Raw genomic sequence first — 10652 nt, forward strand, 5'->3', positions numbered from 1 at the left:
CGGGTCACAACCCGATTCTGACCCGAATTTCCCGGAAACCTCAACCCAAACCCATTAAATTTCGTGTTACGTTCGTGTGTCCGTGTTTTCAAGGTCGTGTCGAAAATTTCCACCCCTAGTTTGGCGGTGATAACATTTGCGCCGACCAAAATTTGAGCAGACGATCCGGGCTTTGATCAGCACGTACCGTTCCCTAGATTTGTCTCGCGCCTTCAGAACCCGCCATCCAACGCTTCGACAGAAGCAAAATATAAAGCAATCGGTTCGACGGAGCTAATTACTACAGGATAAAAGAACGAATAGGAAATTTGGATTTCGAAGCAAAAAAGAGAGGGGTGCAACACCCGAGGAACTTCCCAGGGGTCACCCATCCTAGTACTACTCTCGCCCAGCACCGCTTAACTTCGGAGTTCTGATGGGATCCGGTGGCACTTTTAGTGCTGGTATGATCGCACCCAGCCATGTTCCTTACGCTTATTATTTTAAACTATACCTCCGTGCCTGCGAAGCAGTGGGCTTTTCTAGACCGAAATCATTAAGGCGTCAATTTCAAAGCATTTCCTCTTATCGCTTTTATTTATTACTTTATAATTTTTTTTTGTTATTGATTTGCAACCCTGTTTTTTTCCCCTCATCCCGCAACTCTAATTATATGAAATCAATCTTCACGCTCGCAGTTAGGGGTGGCAATTCGGGTCAAATCAGGTTTGGCGGGTCGGGGGTTCGGGTCAACAGACCCGCCAGAAAATCTGTTGACCCGAACCGACCCGGCAACACGCGTGACGGGTCAGGTATGCTGACGCCGAAACGCCGAAGATTTCAGGTTTATCGGGGCGGCGGGTCGACCCGAAATGACCCGAAACTTAATTTTTAAATTTATTAATTTATCAACTGTAGATTTTAATAAAATCAAATTTCCTCAACAAAACTAATTAGCATAATCAAGTAATAAAAATTAAATAAATGATTCCAATTCAAATCTAAAATAAATTAAACACCGTAAAAGTGTTTTATCCCAAGCAAAATATAAAACAATATAAAAGTGAAAAATAATATAATATATTATTTGTCCAAGTATAATAATTTCAACTTCACACAAATTAAATAAATTCGTTTAGGATTAAGTAATTAATGCCTTTGAAAAAAAGAATAACTTAGTTTAGTTAGATAAAATTATTTTTATGTTTATTAAATTATTTTTAATTCGTAAACGGGTCGTATCGGTCATATCAGGTCACCACGGGTTGACCCGAAATCGACCGGTTTTCTTTTCGGGTTCATCGGTCCAAACCCGATTCTGACCCGAATTCCCGAAACCTCAACCCAAACCCATTAATTTCGTGTTAGGTTCGTGTCGTGTTTTCAGGTCGTGTCGAAAATTGCCACCCCTAGTTGCGGTGATACATTTGCGCCGACAAATTTGAGCGACGATCCGGGCTTTGATCGAGCCGTACCGTTCCTGATTTGTCTCGCGCCTTCAGACCCGCCTTCACGCTTCGACAAGAAGCAAAATATAAAGCAATCGTTCCGACGGGGCTAAATTACTACAGGATAAAGCACGAATAGGAAATTTGGATTTCGAAACAAAAAAGAGAAGGGGTGCAACACGAGGACTTCCCAGGGGGTCACCCATCCTAGTACCACTCTCGCCCAAGCACGCTTAACTTCGGAGTTCTGATGGGATCCGGTGCATTAGTGCTGGTATGATCGCACCCGCCATGTTCCTTTCGCTTTATTCTTTTAAACTACCCCGTCCTGCGAAGCAGTGTGGCTTTTCTAGACCGAAATTCATTTTAAGCGTCAATTCAAGCATTTTCCTCTTATCCTTTTATTTATTTACTTTATATTTTTTTTTGTTATTGATTTGCACCCTGTTTTTTTCCCTCATCCCGCAACTCTAAATTATCATGAAATCAATCCTTCACGCTTGCAGTTAGGGGTGGCAATTCGGGTCCAAATCAGGTTGGCGGGTCGGGTTCGGGTCAACAGACCCGCCAGAAAATCTGTTGACCCGAACCCCGACCCGCCAACCCGTGACGGGTCAGGTATGCTGACCCGAACCCGAAAATTTCAGGTTTACGGGGCGGCGGGTCGACCCGAAATGACCCGAAACTTAATTTTCATTTATTAATTTGTCACTGTAATTTCTAATAAAATCAATTTCTCACGAAACTAATTACATAATCAAGTAATAAAAATTTAAATAAATGATTCCAAATCAAATCTAAAATAAATTAAACACCGTAAAAGTGTTTTATCCCAAGCAAAATATAAAATAAATTAAAACAATATAAAAGTGAAAAATAATATAATATATTATTTGTCCAAGTATAATAATTTCAACTTCACACAAATTAAATAAATTCGTTTAGGATTAAGTAATTAATGCCTTTGAAAAAAGAATAACTTAGTTTAGTTAGATAAAATTATTTTTATGTTTATTAAATTATTTTTAATTCGTAAACGGGTCATATCGGGTCATATCAGGTCACCACGGGTTGACCCGAAATCGACCGGTTTTCTTTTCGGGTTCATCGGGTCCAACCCGATTCTGACCCGAATTCCCGAAACCTCAACCCAAACCCATTAATTTCGTGTTAGGTTCGTGTCGTGTTTTCAGGTCGTGTCGAAAATTGCCACCCCTAGTTGCGGTGATACATTTGCGCCGACAAATTTGAGCGACGATCCGGGCTTTGATCGAGCCGTACCGTTCCTGATTTGTCTCGCGCCTTCAGACCCGCCTTCACGCTTCGACAAGAAGCAAAATATTAAGCAATCGTTCCGACGGAGCTAAATTACTACAGGATAAAGAACGAATAGGAAATTTGGATTTCGAAACAAAAAAGAGAGGGGTGCAACACGAGGACTTCCCAGGGGGTCACCCATCCTAGTACTACTCTCGCCCAAGCACGCTTAACTTCGGAGTTCTGATGGGATCCGGTGCATTAGTGCTGTATGATCGCACCCGCCATGTTCCTTTCGCTTTATTCTTTTAAACTACCCCGTCCTGCGAAGCAGTGTGGCTTTTCTAGACCGAAATTCATTTTAAGCGTCAATTCAAGCATTTTCCTCTTATCCTTTTATTTATTTACTTTATATTTTTTTTTTGTTATTGATTTGCACCCTATTTTTTTCCCTCATCCCGCAACTCTAAATTATCATGAAATCAATCCTTCACGCTTGCAGTCAGGGGTGGCAATTCGGGTCCAAATTAGGTTGGCGGGTCGGGTTCGGGTCAACAGACCCGCCAGAAAATCTGTTGACCCGAACCCCGACCCGCCAACCCGTGACGGGTCAGGTATGCTGACCCGAACCCGAAGATTTCAGGTTTACGGGGCGGCGGGTCGACCCGAAATGACCCGAAACTTAATTTTAATTTATTAATTTATCACTGTAATTTCTAATAAAATCAATTTCTCACAAAACTAATTACATAATCAAGTAATAAAAATTTAAATAAATGATTCCAAATCAAATCTAAAATAAATTAAACACCGTAAAAGTGTTTTATCCCATGCAAAATATAAAATAAATTAAAACAATATAAAAGTGAAAAATAATATAATATATTATTTGTCCAAGTATAATAATTTCAACTTCACACAAATTAAATAAATTCGTTTAGGATTAAGTAATTAATGCCTTTGAAAAAGAGAATAACTTAGTTTAGTTAGATAAAATTATTTTTATGTTTTTTAAATTATTTTTAATTCGTAAACGGGTCATATCGGGTCATATCAGGTCACCACGGGTTGACCCGAAATCGACCGGTTTTCTTTTCGGGTTCATCGGGTCCAACCCGATTCTGACCCGAATTCCCGAAACCTCAACCCAAACCCATTAATTTCGTGTTAGGTTCGTGTCGTGTTTTCAGGTCGTGTCGAAAATTGCCACCCCTAGTTGCGGTGATACATTTGCGCCGACAAATTTCAGCCACGATCCGGGCTTTGATCGAGCCGTACCGTTCCTAATTTGTCTCGCGCCTTCAGACCCGCCTTCACGCTTCGACAAGAAGCAAAATATAAAGCAATCGTTCCGACGGGGCTAAATTACTACAGGATAAAGCACGAATAGGAAATTTGGATTTCGAAACAAAAAAGAGAGGGGTGCAACACGAGGACTTCCCAGGGGGTCACCCATCATAGTACCACTCTCGCCCAAGCACGCTTAACTTCGGAGTTCTGATGGGATCCGGTGCATTAGTGCTGGTATGATCGCACCCGCCATTTTCCTTTCGCTTTATTCTTTTAAACTTCCCCGTCCTGGGAAGCAGTGTGGCTTTTCTAGACCGAAATTCATTTTAAGCGTCAATTCAAGCATTTTCCTCTTATCCTTTTATTTATTTACTTTTTTTTTTTTTGTTATTGATTTGCACCCTGTTTTTTTCCCTCATCCCACAACTCTAAATTATCATGAAATCAATCCTTCACGCTTGCAGTTAGGGGTGGCAATTCGGGTCCAAATCAGGTTGGCGGGTCGGGTTCGGGTCAACAGACCCGCCAGAAAATCTGTTGACCCGAACCCCGACCCGCCAACCCGTGACGGGTTCAGGTATGCTGACCCGAACCCGAAAATTTCAGGTTTACGGGGCGGCGGGTTCGACCCGAAATGACCCGAAACTTAATTTTCATTTATTAATTTGTCACTGTAATTTCTAATAAAATCAATTTCTCACGAAACTAATTACATAATCAAGTAATAAAATTTAAATAAATGATTCCAAATCAAATCTAAAATAAATTAAACACCGTAAAAGTGTTTTATCCCAAGCAAAATATAAAACAATATAAAAGTGAAAAATAATATAATATATTATTTGTCCAAGTATAATAATTTCAACTTCACACAAATTAAATAAATTCGTTTAGGATTAAGTAATTAATGCCTTTGAAAAAAAGAATAACTTAGTTTAGTTAGATAAAATTATTTTTATGTTTATTAAATTATTTTTAATTCGTAAACGGGTCATATCGGGTCATATCAGGTCACCACGGGTTGACCCGAAATCGACCGGTTTTCTTTTCGGGTTCATCGGGTCCAACCCGATTCTGACCCGAATTCCCGAAACCTCAACCCAAACCCATTAATTTCGTGTTAGGTTCGTGTCGTGTTTTCAGGTCGTGTCGTAAATTGCCACCCCTAGTTGCGGTGATACATTTGCGCCGACAAATTTGAGCGACGATCCGGGCTTTGATCGAGCCGTACCGTTCCTGATTTGTCTCGCGCCTTCAGACCCGCCTTCACGCTTCGACAAGAAGCAAAATATAAAGCAATCGTTCCGACGGGGCTAAATTACTACAGGATAAAGCACGAATAGGAAATTTGGATTTCGAAACAAAAAAGAGAGGGGTGCAACACGAGGACTTCCCAGGGGGTCACCCATCCTAGTACCACTCTCGCCCAAGCACGCTTAACTTCGGAGTTCTGATGGGATCCGGTGCATTAGTGCTGGTATGATCGCACCCGCCATGTTCCTTTCGCTTTATTCTTTTAAACTTCCCCGTCCTGCGAAGTAGTGTGGCTTTTCTAGACCGAAATTCATTTTAAGCGTCAATTCAAGCATTTTCCTCTTATCCTTTTATTTATTTACTTTATATTTTTTTTTGTTATTGATTTGCACCCTGTTTTTTTCCCTCATCCCGCAACTCTAAATTATCATGAAATCAATCCTTCACGCTTGCGGTGATTCATTTGCGCCGACAAATTTGAGCGACGATCCGGGCATTGATCGAGCCGTACCGTTCCTGATTTGTCTCGCGCCTTCAGACCCGCCTTCATGCTTCGACAAGAAGCAAAATATAAAGCAATCGTTCCGACGGAGCTAAATTACTACAGGATAAAGAACGAATAGGAAATTTGGATTTCGAAACAAAAAAGAGAGGGGTGCAACACGAGTACTTCCCAGGGGGTCACCCATCCTAGTACTACTCTCGCCCAAGCACGCTTAACTTCGGAGTTCTGATGGGATCCGGTGCACTAGTGCTGGTATGATCGCCCCCGCCATTTTCCTTTCGCTTTATTCTTTTAAACCACCCCGTGCTGCGAAACAGTGTGGCTTTTCGAGACCGAAATTCATTTTAAGCTTCGATTCAAGCATTTTCCTCTTATCTTTTTATTTATTTACTTTACATTTTTTTTGTTATTGATATGCACCTTATTTTTTTCCCTCATCCCGCAACTCTAAATTATCATGAAATCAATCCTTCACGCTTGCGGTGATACATTTGCGCCCACAAATTTGAGCGACGATCCGGGCATTGATCGAACCGTACCGTTCCTGATTTGTCTCGCGCCATCAGACCCGCCTTCATGCTTCGACAAGAAACAAAATATAAAGCAATCGTTCCGACGGAGCTAAATTACTACAGGATATAGAACGATTAGGAAATTTCGATTTCGAAACAAAAAAGAGAGGGGTGCAACTCGAGGACTTCCCAGGGGGTCACGCATCCTAGTACTACTCTCGCCCAAGCACGCTTAACTTCGGAGTTCTGATGGGATCCGGTGCATTAGTGCTGGTATGATCGCCCCCGCCATTTTCCTTTCGCTTTATTCCTTTAAACTACCCAGTCCTGAAAAGCAGTGTGGCTTTTCTAGACCGAAATTCATTTTAAGCTTCGATTCAAGCATTTTCCTCTTATCCTTTTATTTATTTACTTTATATTTTTTTTGTTATTGATTTGCACCCTATTTTTTTCCCTCATCCCGCAACTCTAAATTATCATGAAATGAATCCTTCACGCTTGCGGTGATACATTTGCGCCGACAAATTTGAGCGACGATCCGGGTTTTGATCGAGCAATACCGTTCCTGATTTGTCTCGCGCCTTCAGACCCGCCTTCATGCTTCGACAAGGAGCAAAATATAAAGCAATCGTTCCGACGGAGCTAAATTACTACAGGATAAAGAACGAATAGGAAATTTGGATTTCGAAACAAAAAAAAGAGGGTGCAACACGAGGACTTCCCAGGGGGTCACCCATTCTAGTACTACTCTCGCCTAAGCACGCTTAACTTCGGAGTTCTGATGGGATCCGGTGCATTAATGCTGGTATGATCGCACCCGCCATTTTCCTTTCGCTTTATTCCTTTCAACTACCCAGTCCTGCGAAGCAGTGTGGCTTTTCTAGACCGAAATTCATTTTAAACGTCAATTCAAGCATTTTTCTCTTATCCTTTTATTTATTTACTTTATGTTTTTTTTTGTTCTTGATTTGCACCCTGTTTTTTTCCCTCATCCCGCAACTCTAAATTATCATGAAATCAATCCTTCACGCTTGCGGTGATACATTTGCGCCCACAAATTTGAGCGACGATCCGGGCTTTGATCGAGCCGTACCGTTATTGATTTGTCTCGCGCCTTCAGACGCGCCTTCATGCTTCGACAAGAAGCAAAATAAAGCAATCGTTCCGCGAAGCTAAAATTATCAGGATAAAGAACGAATAGGAAATTTGGATTTCGAAACAAAAAGAGAGGGGGCAACACGAGGACTTCCCAGGGGGTCCCCATCCTAGTATATACTCGCCCAAACACGCTTAACTTCGGAGTTCTGATGGGATCGCGGTGCATTAGTGCTGGTATGATCGCACCGCCATGTTCCTTCGCTTTATCTTTTAAACCACCCCGTGCTGCGAAATCAGTGTGGCTTTTCTAGACCGAAATTCATTTTAAGGCTTCCGATTCAAGCATTTTTCCTCTTACCTTTTTATTTATTTATTTACATTTTTTTTTGTTATGATGCACCTTATTTTTTCCCTCATCCGCAACTCCTAAATTATCATGAAATTCAATCCCTTCCGCTTGGCGGTGATACATTTGCGCCGACAAATTTGAGCGACGATCCGGGCTTTGATCGAGCAATACCGTTCCTGATTTGTCTCGCGCCTTCAGACCCGCCTTCATGCTTCGACAAGGAGCAAAATATAAAGCAATCGTTCCGACGGAGCTAAATTACTACAGGATAAAGAACGAATAGGAAATTTCGATTTCGAAACAAAAAAAAGAGGGGTGCAACACGAGGACTTCCCAGGGGGTCACCCATTCTAGTACTACTCTCGCCTAAGCACGCTTAACTTCGGAGTTCTGATGGGATCCGGTGCATTAATGCTGGTATGATCGCACCCGCCATTTTCCTTTCGCTTTATTCCTTTCAACTACCCAGTCCTGCGAAGCAGTGTGGCTTTTCTAGACCGAAATTCATTTTAAACGTCAATTCAAGCATTTTTCTCTTATCCTTTTATTTATTTACTTTATGTTTTTTTTTGTTCTTGATTTGCACCCTGTTTTTTTCCCTCATCCCGCAACTCTAAATTATCATGAAATCAATCCTTCACGCTTGCGGTGATACATTTGCGCCCACAAATTTGAGCGACGATCCGGGCTTTGATCGAGCAATACCGTTCCTGATTTGTCTCGCGCCTTCAGACCCGCCTTCATGCTTCGACAAGGAGCAAAATATAAAGCAATCGTTCCGACGGAGCTAAATTACTACAGGACAAAGAACGAATAGGAAATTTGGATTTCGAAACAAAAAAAAGAGGGGTGCAACACGAGGACTTCCCAGGGGTCACCCATCCTAGTACTACTCTCGCCTAAGCACGCTTAACTTCGGAGTTCTGATGGGATCCGGTGCATTAATGCTGGTATGATCACACCCGCCATTTTCCTTTCGCTTTATTCCTTTAAACAACCCAGTCCTGAAAAGCAGTGTGGCTTTTCTAGACCGAAATTCATTTTAAGCGTCAATACAAGTATTTTCCTCTTATCCTTTTATTTATTTACTTTATATTTTTTTTGTTATTGATTTGCACCTTATTTTTTTCCCTCATCCCGCAACTCTAAATTATCATGAAATCAATCATTCACGCTTGCGGTGATACATTTGCGCCGACAAATTTGAGCGACGATCCGGGCTTTGATCGAGCAATACCGTTCCTGATTTGTCTCGCGCCTTCAGACCCGCCTTCATGCTTCGACAAGGAGCAAAATATAAAGCAATCGTTCCGACGGAGCTAAATTACTACAGGATAAAGAACGAATAGGAAATTTCGATTTCGAAACAAAAAAAAGAGGGGTGCAACACGAGGACTTCCCAGGGGGTCACCCATTCTAGTACTACTCTCGCCTAAGCACGCTTAACTTCGGAGTTCTGATGGGATCCGGTGCATTAATGCTGGTATGATCGCACCCGCCATTTTCCTTTCGCTTTATTCCTTTCAACTACCCAGTCCTGCGAAGCAGTGTGGCTTTTCGAGAACGAATTTCATTTTAAAGCTCGATTCAAGCATTTCTCTTATCCTTTTATTTATTTACTTTATATTTTTTTTTGTTATTGATTTGCACCCTGTTTTTTCCCTCATCCCGCAACTCTAAATTATCATGAAATCAATCCTTCACGCTTGCGGTGAAATATTTGCGCCGACAAATTTGAGCGACGATCCGGGCATTGATCGAGCAATACCGTTCCTGATTTGTCTCGCGCCTTCAGACCCGCCTTCATGTTTCGACAAGAAGCAAAATATAAAGCAATCGTTCCGACGGAGCTAAATTACTACAGGATAAAGAACGAATAGGAAATTTGGATTTCGAAACAAAAAAAATAGGGGTGCAACACGAGGACTTCCCAGGGGGTCACCCATCCTAGTACTACTCTCGCCCAAGCACGCTTAACTTCGGAGTTCTGATGGGATCCGTGCATTAGTGCTGGTATGATCGCACCCGCCATGTTCCTTTCGCTTTATTCTTTTAAAATACCCCGTCCTGCGAAGCAGTGTGGCTTTCTAATACGCGAATTAATTTTAAGCGTCAATTCAAGCATTTTCCTCTTTATCGTTTTATTTATTTACTTTATATTTTTTTTGTTTATTGATTTGCACCCTGTTTTTTTCCCTCATCCCGACTCTAAATTACATGAAATCAATCCTTCACGCTTGCAGTTAGGGTGGCAATTCGGGTCAAATAAGGTGGCGGGTTCGGGTTCGGGTCAACAGACCCGCCAGAAAATCTGTTGCCCGAACCCCGACCCGCCATCCGTGAACTGGGTCAGGTATGGCTGACGCCGAACGAAGATTTCAGGTTTACGGGGCGGCGGGTCGACCGAATGACCGAAACTTAATTTTAATTATTTATTTATCACTGTAATTTCTAATAAAATCAATTTCTCACAAAGACTAAATTACATTCAAGTAATAAAAATTTAAATAAATGCTTTCAAATCAAATCTAAAATAAATTAAACACCGTAAAAGTGTTTTATCCCAAGCAAAATATAAAATAAATTAAAACAATATAAAAGTGAAAAATAATATAATATATTATTTGTCCAAGTATAATAATTTCAACTTCACACAAATTAAATAAATTCGTTTAGGTTTAAGTAATTAATGCCTTTGAAAAACAGAATAACGTAGTTTAGTTAGATAAAATTATTTTTATATTTATTAAATTATTTTTAATTCGTAAACGGGTCATATCGGGTCATATCAGGTCACCACGGGTTGACCCGAAATCGACCGGTTTTCTTTTCGGGTTCATCGGGTCCAACCCGATTCTGACCCGAATTCCCGAAACCTCAACCCAAACCCATTAATTTCGTGTTAGGTTCGTGTCGTGTTCTCAGGTCGTGTCGAAAATTGCCAACCCTAGTTGCGGTGA

At 41.2% G+C, this 10652-nt stretch overlaps 11 non-coding genes and 2 pseudogenes across 11 annotated transcripts; all 13 read right to left on the reverse strand.

The window, feature by feature from the left end:
• Window positions 1-332: 332 nt before the first annotated feature.
• Window positions 333-457, reverse strand: LOC113758848 (annotated as a pseudogene).
• A 1139-nt stretch (window positions 458-1596) lies between these two features.
• On the reverse strand, window positions 1597-1715 carry LOC113758841. Its single transcript, XR_003466863.1, has one exon. It is a non-coding gene; the product is annotated as a 5S ribosomal RNA (ribosomal RNA).
• A 1134-nt stretch (window positions 1716-2849) lies between these two features.
• LOC113758845 lies at window positions 2850-2967 on the reverse strand. The gene has a single exon (XR_003466867.1). It is a non-coding gene; the product is annotated as a 5S ribosomal RNA (ribosomal RNA).
• Window positions 2968-4103: 1136 nt separating this feature from the next.
• Window positions 4104-4222, reverse strand: LOC113758851. Its single transcript, XR_003466871.1, has one exon. It is a non-coding gene; the product is annotated as a 5S ribosomal RNA (ribosomal RNA).
• Window positions 4223-5346: 1124 nt separating this feature from the next.
• Window positions 5347-5465, reverse strand: LOC113758850. The gene has a single exon (XR_003466870.1). It is a non-coding gene; the product is annotated as a 5S ribosomal RNA (ribosomal RNA).
• Window positions 5466-5880: 415 nt separating this feature from the next.
• Window positions 5881-5999, reverse strand: LOC113758852. Its single transcript, XR_003466872.1, has one exon. It is a non-coding gene; the product is annotated as a 5S ribosomal RNA (ribosomal RNA).
• A 414-nt stretch (window positions 6000-6413) lies between these two features.
• Window positions 6414-6532, reverse strand: LOC113758847. The gene has a single exon (XR_003466869.1). It is a non-coding gene; the product is annotated as a 5S ribosomal RNA (ribosomal RNA).
• Window positions 6533-6945: 413 nt separating this feature from the next.
• On the reverse strand, window positions 6946-7064 carry LOC113758844. Its single transcript, XR_003466866.1, has one exon. It is a non-coding gene; the product is annotated as a 5S ribosomal RNA (ribosomal RNA).
• Window positions 7065-7473: 409 nt separating this feature from the next.
• Window positions 7474-7591, reverse strand: LOC113758849 (annotated as a pseudogene).
• Window positions 7592-8004: 413 nt separating this feature from the next.
• Window positions 8005-8123, reverse strand: LOC113758842. Its single transcript, XR_003466864.1, has one exon. It is a non-coding gene; the product is annotated as a 5S ribosomal RNA (ribosomal RNA).
• Window positions 8124-8538: 415 nt separating this feature from the next.
• Window positions 8539-8656, reverse strand: LOC113758846. The gene has a single exon (XR_003466868.1). It is a non-coding gene; the product is annotated as a 5S ribosomal RNA (ribosomal RNA).
• A 414-nt stretch (window positions 8657-9070) lies between these two features.
• Window positions 9071-9189, reverse strand: LOC113758843. Its single transcript, XR_003466865.1, has one exon. It is a non-coding gene; the product is annotated as a 5S ribosomal RNA (ribosomal RNA).
• Window positions 9190-9601: 412 nt separating this feature from the next.
• LOC113758853 lies at window positions 9602-9719 on the reverse strand. The gene has a single exon (XR_003466873.1). It is a non-coding gene; the product is annotated as a 5S ribosomal RNA (ribosomal RNA).
• Between the last annotated feature and the right edge of the window lie 933 nt (window positions 9720-10652).

Source organism: Coffea eugenioides, unplaced genomic scaffold (assembly GCF_003713205.1).
Source record: "Coffea eugenioides isolate CCC68of unplaced genomic scaffold, Ceug_1.0 ScVebR1_765;HRSCAF=1497, whole genome shotgun sequence".
Classification (NCBI taxonomy): Eukaryota; Viridiplantae; Streptophyta; class Magnoliopsida; order Gentianales; family Rubiaceae; genus Coffea; species Coffea eugenioides.